Source organism: Symphalangus syndactylus, chromosome 4, assembly GCF_028878055.3.
Source record: "Symphalangus syndactylus isolate Jambi chromosome 4, NHGRI_mSymSyn1-v2.1_pri, whole genome shotgun sequence".
NCBI lineage: Eukaryota > Metazoa > Chordata > Mammalia > Primates > Hylobatidae > Symphalangus > Symphalangus syndactylus.
The window spans coordinates 31552438-31564790 of record NC_072426.2 but is presented as its reverse complement, the minus strand read 5'-3'; the positions used below and the strand labels follow the sequence as shown (position 1 = coordinate 31564790).

The 12353-nt window shown below is 34.9% G+C and overlaps 1 long non-coding RNA gene across 5 annotated transcripts in view; it reads right to left on the bottom strand.

The window, feature by feature from the left end:
• The window catches only part of LOC129480507 (uncharacterized), a 221950-nt gene that overhangs the window by 45845 nt on the left and 163752 nt on the right, over positions 1–12353 (bottom strand). The window contains exon 5 of one of the 5 annotated variants that reach the window (XR_010120471.1): positions 11101–12198. The exons of 3 other annotated variants lie outside the window; for them this stretch is intronic. This is a non-coding gene — a long non-coding RNA (uncharacterized lncRNA). Of the gene's footprint in view, positions 1–11100; positions 12199–12353 lie in introns of those variants that run through there. One more of the 5 variants, XR_010120470.1, reaches the window with a different exon arrangement.

Below are 12353 nucleotides of genomic sequence, written 5' to 3'. Positions count from 1 at the left end.
CTCTGTATGTTAGAAGTAGGGTCCTTAGCGTTTTTGTGTCTAATCATATTAAGCAGCCAAATCCAGAAACCCCAAAACCAATGAAAGAACTTCATCCTTAATAATCTGCTCCCCTAGAGCCAATTCTGCTACCAAAATCTGTATTAGTCAGGGTTCTCTAGAAGGACAGAACTAATAGGATATATAGATATAGATATATACATAGATATATAGGTATAGATATATGTAAAGAGGAATTTATTAAGTATTAACTCACATGGTCACAAGGTCTCACAATAGGCCATCTCCAAGCTGAGGAGCAAGGAGAGCCAGTCCAAGTCTCAAAACTGAAGAACTTGGAGTCCAATGTTTGAGGGCAAGAAGCATTCAGCATGGGAGAAAGATGTAGGCTGAGAGGCTAGGCCAGCCTCTCTTTTCACATTTTTCTGTCTGCTTTATATTCTAGCTGCACTGGCAGCTGATTAGATGGTGCCCACCCAGATTGAGGGTGGGTCTGCCTGTCCCAGCCCCCTGACTGAAATGTTAATCTCCTTTGGCAACACCCTCACAGATACACCCAGGGTCAATAATTTGCATCCTTCAATCCAATCAAGTTGACACTCAGTATTAACCATCACAATGGGGTAGGGGTTGCTAGGCTTGCTGCTGATAGGTTGGGGCAGACATGAAATCATAGGTGGTGAAACTGTCTTCCTGCATGCCAAATCACTTCTGGGTCAGGCCACAGGAGTGAGGTTGACAGGTCCAAGTGGAACCATCAGGTCCAGGTGGAACCATGGGTGTCAGACATGCAAAAAACCTGAATAGATATCTCAGAAGGCCAATATATAATAGCGGTGTTATCTGCAGGTGTGACTGGCAATTATTTATGTGTATGCCTTAGCAGAATTTAGATTCCTCTCCTCCCCAGTCTGACGGGCTTTTATTAGGTTTACAAAAGTAGTCGACTTTTGTAGAAGGGCTAGTATCATTTAAACTACAACAAAATGTCTCTCAAAGTTAGCTTGCCCCAAAACCTCAGGAAAACTTAGGAGAAAGGCAAGACGGGAGGTGGGTTATATCAGATTTCTTTTACTGTCATAATTTTCTCACTGTTATAATTTTTTTGCAAAGATTGTTTTATGCTTATTTATCAACCCCTTAAAATAGCTTACAGGTAGGATGTTGACCAGGTCTTCACTACCTGCCTGTTTTCTATTGTATTATTTTCATCATTCTAAGATATCATTTTTGAAGTCCCTCAGCTTTTTTGAGCTTTTGGAAAATAGATTCATAATTTTTATGTTATAAAAAGTTATCTGTAAATTCTAAAACTTGTTATAATAACTGGGAAATTTAAATTAAAATTGTATTGCACCTGAATTCACCTTTGTTGCATTGCTTTTCTCTGGTTAAAGGAAGCAATTTATACATGGCATTTTCCAACTTCAGTTTCAAGAGAATACTTTGGTATTTTAAAATATTTCAATTCTAAGCAAAATACTGTTGCACAATTCTTAATGTATGTAGAAAATAATATTGATACTTTTGTTTTGTTAGCCTATTATATTATAGAAATATCCAGAAAACAACAACAAAAAATAATGTGGAAGGCAGCAAATTTTAACTCTGGGGATCATTTGTCAAGTCATTGTGTAAAGTGCTCTTGAATGTAAATTATTGTCATTGTCAAATAAATTCAGATAATTTGAATAGAAGGTAAAACAATTAAAACAAACTGCTCTTCCTTTGATGAAAGATTTTCTTGTGTCGGTAGGACTGAGGTGTTCATTCTTTTGCTGTTTGTCATTTAGGGTTTGCTTTCAGCTCCTATAGCTTGGTCTTAATCCATTGCCTCAATATGGAGGTTTGCTTCTTCCAGATGGAGCAGGAGAATTTCTCCTGGCTTCTTACAGTCTGTCTTCAAGAATGGTCTAGATTGTATTTAAGAGTTCACCTCAATAGGTCACATCCACTTAGGATGAATTTATGGTTAATTGATTTGAGACTTTAGTTCTTTCCTCACATTCCTTTCTGCTTTCGCATGTGTTATAGTAAAACCTCACCAAGGAAGTGGAATGCATTGTATCTGCGGTCCCACCGCCACTCCAGAAGGGAGAGAATGGGGCACCTAACCAGAGGGTAGAAATCTTGGCAGGATGGCATTTCAGAATTCTGTCTACCGCAGATTCCTTGCCTTAAAATTAAATCCACAGTTCATGAAAAATCTCTTTTCTTAGACTCATAGACCCTTATTAAAGCTAATAGAACCAAAATAACTTAAATATATCTATCAACTTTGCCCTTTTTTTAAAAAAGAAAATACTAGGAATATCCCTCAGAGCTCTCTATTGGCAACTGTATAGTTTCTAAATTATATTTCCTGTTATAATAGTATTTTGATCATCTGTTTTAATTGTAGTTTAGCTCATGAGTCAGATTTTTTTTTTCATTTTAGTAACCCCCAAAATATATTTAAATGAAAATTTGCACTTAATTTTAAATAATGACCAGAGTCTAAAACCAATTGCCTGCCCCGCCTAAGGACATCTAGCTTAGTTTCTGTACTCAAAACAATAAAAATATCGTAAATATCATAAAGCAAAACTGGACAGAATGTATGATCATACCCCAAATAATGAAAATATGGCACAGCAGGAATACATTAAATTAAAAAGAATGAAACTTAGAGGGTTGTACATGCATTAAATGAATATTACAGAAAGTGTTACCTAAAATGATTTATTGGTATCATTTTAGTTAGCTTTTACAATTTTATTAAAATTCCATTATAAACCAGGAAGCACTACAGACTTGACATTTCATTATTGACAAGCCAAATTACGTTTTTTTGGATATATTGTAATGTGTCTAGAAATAATAAGGGAAAATATGAGGTCAATACAATTATGCATAAAATCTGCCTTAATTATCATGATGGACTAAGTACCACCAGGATTTACTAGACAATTATTTTATTCTCAATTAAATCTTCACATGAGAATGCAATCTGAGGTCTTTTCTTCCTTATAGAATGCTACCATAACAAGATTTAAAACTGTGTGTTTGTGTGTGTTGTGTGTGTGCATACGTGTGTTTTATCCATGGTATTGAAATATAAAAGAAAATCTCGGCTGAGCGCGGTGGCTCACGCTTGTAATCCCAGCACTTTGGGGGGCTGAGGCGGGCGGATCACGAGGTCAGGAGATCGAGACTACGGTGAAACCCCGTCTCTACTAAAAAAATACAAAAAATTAGCCGGGCGTGGTGGCGGGCGCCTGTAGTCCCAGCTACTCGGAGAGGCTGAGGCAGGAGAATGGCGTGAACCTGGGAGGCGGAGCTTGCAGTGAGCCAAGATTGTGCCACTGCACTCCAGCCCTGGGCGACAGAGCGAGACTCCATCTCAAAAAAAAAAAAAGAAAAAAGGAAAAAGAAAATGTCTGTCCAAATTTTAATCTGTATTTTACATAATATTTCACTTGATTACTGATGCTCAAGATTTATTTGAGGACTTTATGTTAATTACACAAATTCTTGTGGAACACCAATTATGGTTGATACAGAAGAGATAAAGTGATAAATTAACAGCCCAGTCCTCACATGAGTCTACTCCACAAGTTTATCTAAGAAATTATTAGAGACCCTATTAAAGCTGAATTTTACAATTGCGTGGTAGTCACTTTCTGCCCTTACATTCCTTGACGGAATATAATATAGCAAGAAATGATAAAACTAAGGGCAATCCTTGTTCTGGGTTTTTGTTTGTTTGTTTGTTTGTTTGTTTTTTTAACCTTGAATGCAAAATTCACACCAATTAACTAAAGACCACATGTACAAGCACTTATAAGTTTTAAACGTAAAAATATGAATTCTTTTGTGTAACTTGTTTTGTTTTGTTTTGAGACAGAGTCTCACTTTGTTGCCCAGGAGTGCAGTGGCACGATCACGATCACAGCTCACTGCAACCCTCCAGGCTCAGGTGATTCTCCCACTTTAGCTTCATGTGATGTATTTGTGCTCGTTCTTACAGGGTTAATGGATGAAGTCTTAAACTCTTCAAATTATAATGCAGGAAGATACCAGAAACATAAAGGACCAACTATATTTATTAATTGAATGGTCATTAGAAGCTAAGGATTTATAAGACAAATATTTGCAAGTATTAAGGATCTTTTGGCATAGGGTTAAATGTTGACTTTATTTTTTTCACATTTTAAAGTTTCATTGAAGACACTAGTTTTAGATTAATGAAAGAACAAAAGTAGTGCCATATCTTTTGTTTCTCTTTGAAAATTAGGAAGATTTTGGACTATCTAGGGCTTTAAAAATTTTTTAATTGGTATGTCACCTATGCTATGCAAGAGTACAGTGATCAGTCAAATGCCTTACAAAGTTTAGTTTTATGATTTTGTTGCAATAAATTACAACAATTACAATTGTTTAAAAATTTCATATGTACTTATTGGAGGAAATATACGTGATTGTATGATGCAGAGAAGTTACATGAGAGAAACACTCAAACTTGTTATATTTTTGTGAAAGTTACTATTATGTCTTGTCCATTTTGTAGATATACTGTCCTTTAAATTGTGCTTTTCATTCATTCTTTGAGTAGCTACTAGAAGCCTTTTCATCCAGGCATGAAAACATGTATGCACATTAATTGCATTTGAAAGTTTTGTGTGTATTTGTGTGGGTGTGCGTGTGTATGTGTGTGTGTGTATTTGATGCAATGTTTTTTGAACATCTATTTTTAACAACTTCAGTATGAAGAAATCTGGCTGGGATCTTAGCTGTATTATTTTTGTGAACAAAAGCAACAGTGGTGTGTCATTTCCAAATATTTCTTTCCAGTCGTGAACTGCTATCTATTTCTGAGATGATAATGCTATGATGGCATCGGACGACAAGTAAAAAATGTAGGACTTTTTTTTTTCTCTCTCTTAATTTAGTTTAACCAAGCATTTGCTCTTTCTTTCTTAAAATTACTGGGCTGTAACATGAGTATATTGCCAGTGTATCTGTGATATCACTATATCAACATAGAACAACTCAGTCAAAAGCCCAAACATAAAGACACAGAGGAGTTGTTCGGGTGCGGTGGCTCAGGCCTGTAATCCCAGCTCTTTGGGAGCCCAAGGTGGGCAGATCACCTGAGGTTGGGAGTTCGAGACCAGCCTAACCAACATGGAGAAACCTCGTCTCTACTAAAAATACAAAAAAATTAGCCGGGCATGGTGGTGCATGCCTGTAATCCCAGCTACTCAGGAGGCTGAGGCAGGAGAATCACTTGAACCTGGGAGGCGAAGGTTATGGTGAGCCAAGATAGCGCCATTGCACTCGAGCCTGGGCAACAAGAGTGAAACTCCATTGCAAAAAGAAAAAAAAAAAAGAAAAAAAACCACACACAAGAGTCACATCTCAACATTTTGAAATAAAATAAAATAGGCTTATTGTAGTCCTGAGACTTTTTAATCTTGTGTCTCAAATAATCTAATCTGTTGGCCATCTCTAACGAGTAGCCTTTCTCTTAAAAACAATTCCATTACACATTTTAACAAAAAGCTATGGATTTGTGGCAATTCAAACATAAGTAAGGATATTAAAAATACTTCACCCTTAATCAGTCTTCTGGGAATATTAAAAACCAGAGGAATTTTTGAGTTCACATGATGGCCTGCCTGGTAGTGACTTCACAAGTGATTCTTCTATAAGGAATAAAAATGTTGTCTACATGGGAAGTTTAAATTCAGTTGACAACTATGGAGTTCAAAATAGAACATACCATACAGGTCTGGGCTGTAGGAACTAACTCAGAGAATCCCCCTTCACTCCTCTATGTAACACCCACCAGAGTTAGTGGCAGCTGCAGAAATTTCCTTTGGTAATATTCATTTGAGAATATCTCAAAACTATTTTCGATGTTGTAGATATTTAAGACATAATTCATTATGATAAAATGTCACAAAAATTTATAAACTCAGAGAAAACCATGTGTATAAGGCTATGAGCATGTTGATTTGAATTTCTAGGTGAACCTCTTTGTAAAGAGCATTCATTTTCCATAGGCCCAGAACCTATTTATACTTCTTTCTTAATGAGAACAAGTTTTCTAATAAGAACAAGTTTTAAAAAACCTTTTAACCTGGAGTATGGGAAGAAAGAAGATTACAGATTTGTTAATGAACCTTTAAAAAAGTTCAGTAAACAACATAGGTAATTACTCTGTTGGGAAATGCTGCTTAATTAAAACACAGTCATTCTAACAGCATACACACCTGCTGCTACCAGGACTTGTTTTTTTCCTAAAATAACTTAATTCCTGAACAAATTTCTCTCTTAGTTCATTTCTTTGGAGAACCTTCATCTCAGTTTTCTGCCTTAATCTTGTGTTGTATCTCATAGTATTAATGATTATAGTAGAATACTACAGAGCAAAAAAGGTTTGAAAAGATTGATGTCCGTCTAGCGTTTATAGCCCCGTGTTTCACTTTGGAGGACAGAAATTATTTTCTTCTCAAAACATTCTAAACACAGTCATAAGAGATCTGAGATAGTAGTTTTTTTATTAGAAACTCAAAGCATGACCTCAGAGTTGTAGCCAAAATAGGAGAACTGTCATATAAACACTTACCACCTAACACAGTATTATCAGGAAATTTTATTCAAAGACTGTTTAAACTATGATTTATTCTGAAAACTGTTGTTACATTTAAAGAGGTTATTTTCCCCACATATATTCAATATTGTGTCTTATCCACGCCTACAAAAAATAATAAAAATTCTTAATTAAGTAGGTCTAAGTTATAATAAAAATAATAGAAATTAATAATATATACACAGCATTTACTATGTGCCAGGCTCTGCAATATGCTAAACATTTGGCATTGATATGATCACACTCATGTGTGCATTTTGTTAATCTATCAATAGGATCCAAAACATTGTATTTTTCCACATGAAGTTCAAAATCTGTCATCCACACTTGGCCACTTGAAGACAACCCTAGGAGCAATGCTGTTAACAAATGTGTTCATTTTTACATAAGAAAAGGATATTTAACATTTAATATGGTGAAAAACAAATAATAAAACAAAAATGATATCTCCAACAACATGAACAAAAACGATATCTTCAGAAATTTTTGCTGATTTGAAAAATAGCCAGACATATAAGTTGTTAGATACATAGAACATTCATGTTAGAATATTTAAACAGTACTAAGTTGTTCAAAATAGACATCATTATTACAGTATCATAATGCTGATGTGATTACCATTAATAATGTTGTGTGTGTGATTGTATTATGAAAAATATATATATATTCACAAATATTCATTATTTCATCTATTTGTATCTCTTTTCAAACAGATCTACATCACCCATTTAATGACTGCCTGCTATTGCATCATAGGCATAATACTCACCAAATTTACTACAAATTAAATTTATTTAATCTTCAAAATCAATCTAGAAAGTATCATCTTTATTTCCATTTTACAGATGAAGGAATTAAAGCAGAGATTGAATGACTTGTCAAATCTGACCTTGCAAGTAATTAGTGGGGTCTGGTTACAAATAAGGCAGCCTAACACCACAGATCATGCTTTTAATCTCTATTCTGTCTTTTAGAAGGTATAAATGGCTATAAACTGGTTCATTTACTTTTTGGGGATCAACTGCAAGATTACATCTGAGGATTGTAAGAAAATCTAGTTTTATTTCTTAAAAATAGCTAATAAATGCACTGATCATCAGATACATATCATGCACACGTTGTTTGGTTAAAATGAAAAAAAAATGATGAGACAAAATCAGACACATATTAAGAAATTTTGGTGGGCTTTGGTTACTCACACCTGTAATCCCCACACTTTGGGAGGCCGAGGTGAGCAGATCATTTGAGCCCAGGAATTCCGTACCAGCCTGGGTAACATGGCAAAACTCCATTTCTAAAAATAAATAAATAAAAAAAATATAGCCAGACGTGGTGGCATGCACCCCAGGGGTGGATGTTGCAGTGCACCAAGGCAACAGAGTGAGACCCCCATCTAAGAAAGAGAGAAAGAAAGGAAGAAAGAAAGAAAGAAAGAAAGGAAGAAAGAAAGAAAGAAAGAAAGAAAGAAAGAAAGAAAGAAAGAAAGAAAAAGGGAAAGAAAAGATAAAAGAAAAGAAGGGAAAAGAAAAGAAATAAATTTTATAAATGTTGTAAGTGCTGTGATAAAGATATGTTAATGGCACACAAAGAAGCATTATTTAATTTAGCTCTGAATTTCAGAGGGAACCTTCTGGAGGAGATAGCACTTTTGATCGACTTCATAGATAAGTAGGCCATTAGTAAAGCTATAAAGTGAAGAAGTATAGAGGATAAAAAGCAAGAGAGAAGGAAATGGACATGGAACTTCATAATGTACAAGCAGCATAGTAGAAGTTTGATGCAAATAAGGTGTACAGTTAAAGATGGGAAGAAAGATAAATAAATCTGAATAAATCAGGAATTACTATAAATTATATAGCATGGAATGTTCCTGTTCATCAGTAATTGTGTATTCCTTTACATCTCATCTCCTTTTCCAGGCCAAGGCTTAAGAGCCTATTCCTACTCCATATATCTCTTTTTCTGCTATGGCCATTGCTTTACTAATGGCTTACTCATCTAAGAAGTTGATCAAAAGTGCTATCTCCTCCAGAAGGTTCCCTCTGAAATTCAGAGCTAAATTAAATAATGCTTCTTTGTGTGCCATTAACATATCTTTATCACAGCACTTACAACATTTATAAAATTTATTTCTTTTCTTCTTTCTTTCTTTCATTTTTTCTCTTTCTTTCTCTTTCTTTCTTTCTTTCTTTCTTTCTTTCTTTCTTTCTTTCTTTCTTTCTTTCTTTCCTTCTTGCTTGCTTGCTTGCTTGCTTTCCTTTCTTAGATGGGGGTCTTGCTCTGTTGCCGTCGTTCACTGCAACATCCACCCCTAGGGGTGCATGCCACCATGCCTGGCTATATTTTGGTTCTAACTTCAGAGGCCATGTGGTCCTGTTGGCATAACTAAAAGAATGATAGTCTGTCTGACTTACATTGAACTGTGTATGATGTAAATGTTAATTATGCAAAAAAGATAATATTTCAGGGACTGTATGTTGTGGCAGGATAGCCTACCACCTATATTGTCATGATGAATATAAAACATTACTGTCTTATTTTCTTTGTTATCCATAAAGTATCTCTGCATCATAGCTGCTGTTTCCAGCTTTCTAAAGCTGTACGAAACCAGTATCATGACTTCAGTCTTCACTCCCTAGTAAATAAATGTTTAGTATTTCACTGTTCAAGTTTCCATCCTTTTAGGGCTTGTATCTATTGATAAAGCATTAATGGCTTCTGCGTGACTCTTCTCAAATGAGGATTTACCCAAACTTTCTGGAAATACCACCTATCTTAACCAAAAAGGAATGGTAATGTAGACGGTGAGATGTCAGAAAGAGAAAATACCAGGATGCTGGAACAGAAGTAGGACATTAGTCATCAAACTGCATGGCTCCTAATCTGCCTACATACCTGCATGATACAGCAGATTACAAGATCACAAGCAAGGAGTGATTATGTCTCCCTGGAGGAGGGAAGTAAAGGCTTCATGAAGGAGGTAATGCTTGAACTGAGTTTGAAAATAATAGTAATTTCTTTCCCCAAACAGAAGGAGAAAGTCATTACAGACAGAAGGAACTATGATAAAGGAGAGCAGTCTGGGAAAATTGTATCAGTTCTGTATAAACAGATTAAAAGGTGACAATGGAGCTTGAATCAGAAATATAACTGAAGAGAAAATGTAGAGCCAAGTATGATGCCATGTTATAAATATTTCTAAATAGACATTGAGGAATTCTATTTGATTTTATTTATTCTAATAAGTTTGAATAAATTCTCCAACTATGTTATATGCACTCCCCTAGGCCTTCAGGATAAAAGACCACAATGTCTCTGCTCTTGAGAAAGCAGAAGCCTCAGCTGTTTCCTAAACATATAAATGCACATGGGTTTTCTAAAATCATCATGTCAAGATGTAACATAAATGACCCCACACAGTGATATAAATAATATGCATATTTTCCCCTACTCAGTCTAGGCATGAGTGGTCCTGAGATTGGTAGGACAGCTTGTCTCCATAGGATTATCTTGAGACTTCTCTTTATCTTTTTGCATTGCCTTCCCCTAGGGAGTTAACTCAGGTGTTAGACTCAGAATCATGGTGGAGATTTGCTTCTAGTTCTCTATTTACATTCCATTCTGCAGGAAGTAGGAAAGAAAAGAAGGTGAGGGGCAGCAACTACTTACATGAATGTATTTTTTAATTGGTTACATCTAATTTTAAGAGACTATGAAAAGGAGCCTCCAGCTAGATTTCCATTATCACAGCTAAAATGCAGGATTCTCTTACTGAAAGGAAGAAAATGAATAAGTGAATGGGTACTGAGAAAAAAATAGCATATTCTAATACAATGAGTGGATGAAGGAAAAGGAATTGTAAAGAATATCTCACAGATTTTGATGTGGTGGTATTGAGAATGATAGTTTTCATTCAAATATATATTACAGGGAACAACTTAGAAGGAAAACAAGTTTTTTTGACACATGAAGTTTAAAGTTATTGTGGGATAGTCTGGATATAGGTGTGGTCTTAGTCCACTTAGTTTTACTATGACAGACTATCTGAGGCTGCCCAATTTATAATGAAAGAGGTTTATTTCACTCATAGTTCTGCAGGCTGGGAAGTTAAAGGGCATGGCACTGTCTTCTGGTTATCCTACTGTGTGATAACATGGTATAAGGTCAAATGGGAAGTAGATACATTCCAAGGGACCAAACGCCAAAGGTGTCCTTGTTTTTAAATAACCAGCTCTCATGGAAATTAACCCAGTCCCAGGAGAACCAGACTCACTATTGCAAGAACAGCATCAAGGCACCCATAAGGTAGCAGCCCCCATGAACCAAATGTCTTCTATTAGCCCCCACTTCTTAAAGGCACCTCCCAACATCATTACATTGGAAATTAAATTTCAACCTGAGTTCGGGCAGAGACATAGCAAAACCATAGCTGGTGTCAAGAAGTCAGTTGGAAATATTATTTTAAATGTTTTATTATTAAGTTTACTTTGAGATATGCATTTGAGAGTCACAAACATAGATGATATTCAATTAAGGATACTTTACTTTTGAAGTGGCTGATATCACATACAAAAAAAGATGTTGAAAGAGAAGAGAAAAAAGTTGCGATAAGGATCCTAGTGAACACAATATAAAAAATAAATTAACATAACCATTTAAAACTGATTGCAATTTTTCCTGCCATCTCCAAGATTACAATTTTTTCGATCATCTCTAGATGTTTGCAAAATGAACACTAGGAGAAAAGCAAATCTGTATAACACTGCTCCCTTTTACTAGCAGAGACTGATGTGAAAAGAAAAAAGTAAACAAAGAAATTTTGGTATATGTGTGCTGCCAGAGATGATACTTAGAGTTAAAAGATATTAATTTGCAGAAATATTAGTTTTTTAGATATGCAAATGTGGAACTAGAACTGAGGCTTAAGATTAAATTTGTCTTTAAAATAAAAAAGAAGAATTAAATGTATGGGAGAAGAGAGCTTAAGGGAGAAAGTATTAAACAATATAGCAAAAGGCTGGCACTTATGAAGAAATGTTGGTGGAGATAAATGTCTTAAGGCCATGTATTGAGAAATGAAACAAGGTTTTAGAAAAAGGATGTCCAATAATATTCTATTTCAGGCTGGTTCATTTGTTACAATATTAAATCACTTTTGTAAGGCCTTCTACCAATTTAGTAAGGTATAGTACACATATTTTTGATATTTGTTATGAGAGGGGTTTGCTGGTAAGATAGCATGGCTAAGAGGCTAAATTTCTTGTGTAGGTTGGCAAGAGTAAAGAAAATAGAAATTTAAAAAATATGGGCCAATGTCATTGAGATTTCTCTGTAAACATTAAAGAAAATAACAGTAAGGATAAACTTCCCCAAGACTTTGCTGATCTTTTAGAAACAGCAACAAATTTCAACATATGATAATTCAAAATATCCCTCTATTTTGAAGTCAGATGATTAGCAACCTTAATTATACCTGCAATGTTAGTTCTTCTTTGACATGTAACATATTCATAGGTTCTGAAGACTAGGATGTAGACATCTTTGGGAGACCATTATGGTGCCTATTGAAGAGTCAGAAACCATATTTTATTATAGATAAGTCTTTTGTAATCATCTCATAAATATTTTCTGGAATATCACATTTTCTTGAGTGAGTCAGCTCTACTAATTCAATGAGTTAGTGAAATTTTTATAAAAGTGAGCATTAATATTAAAA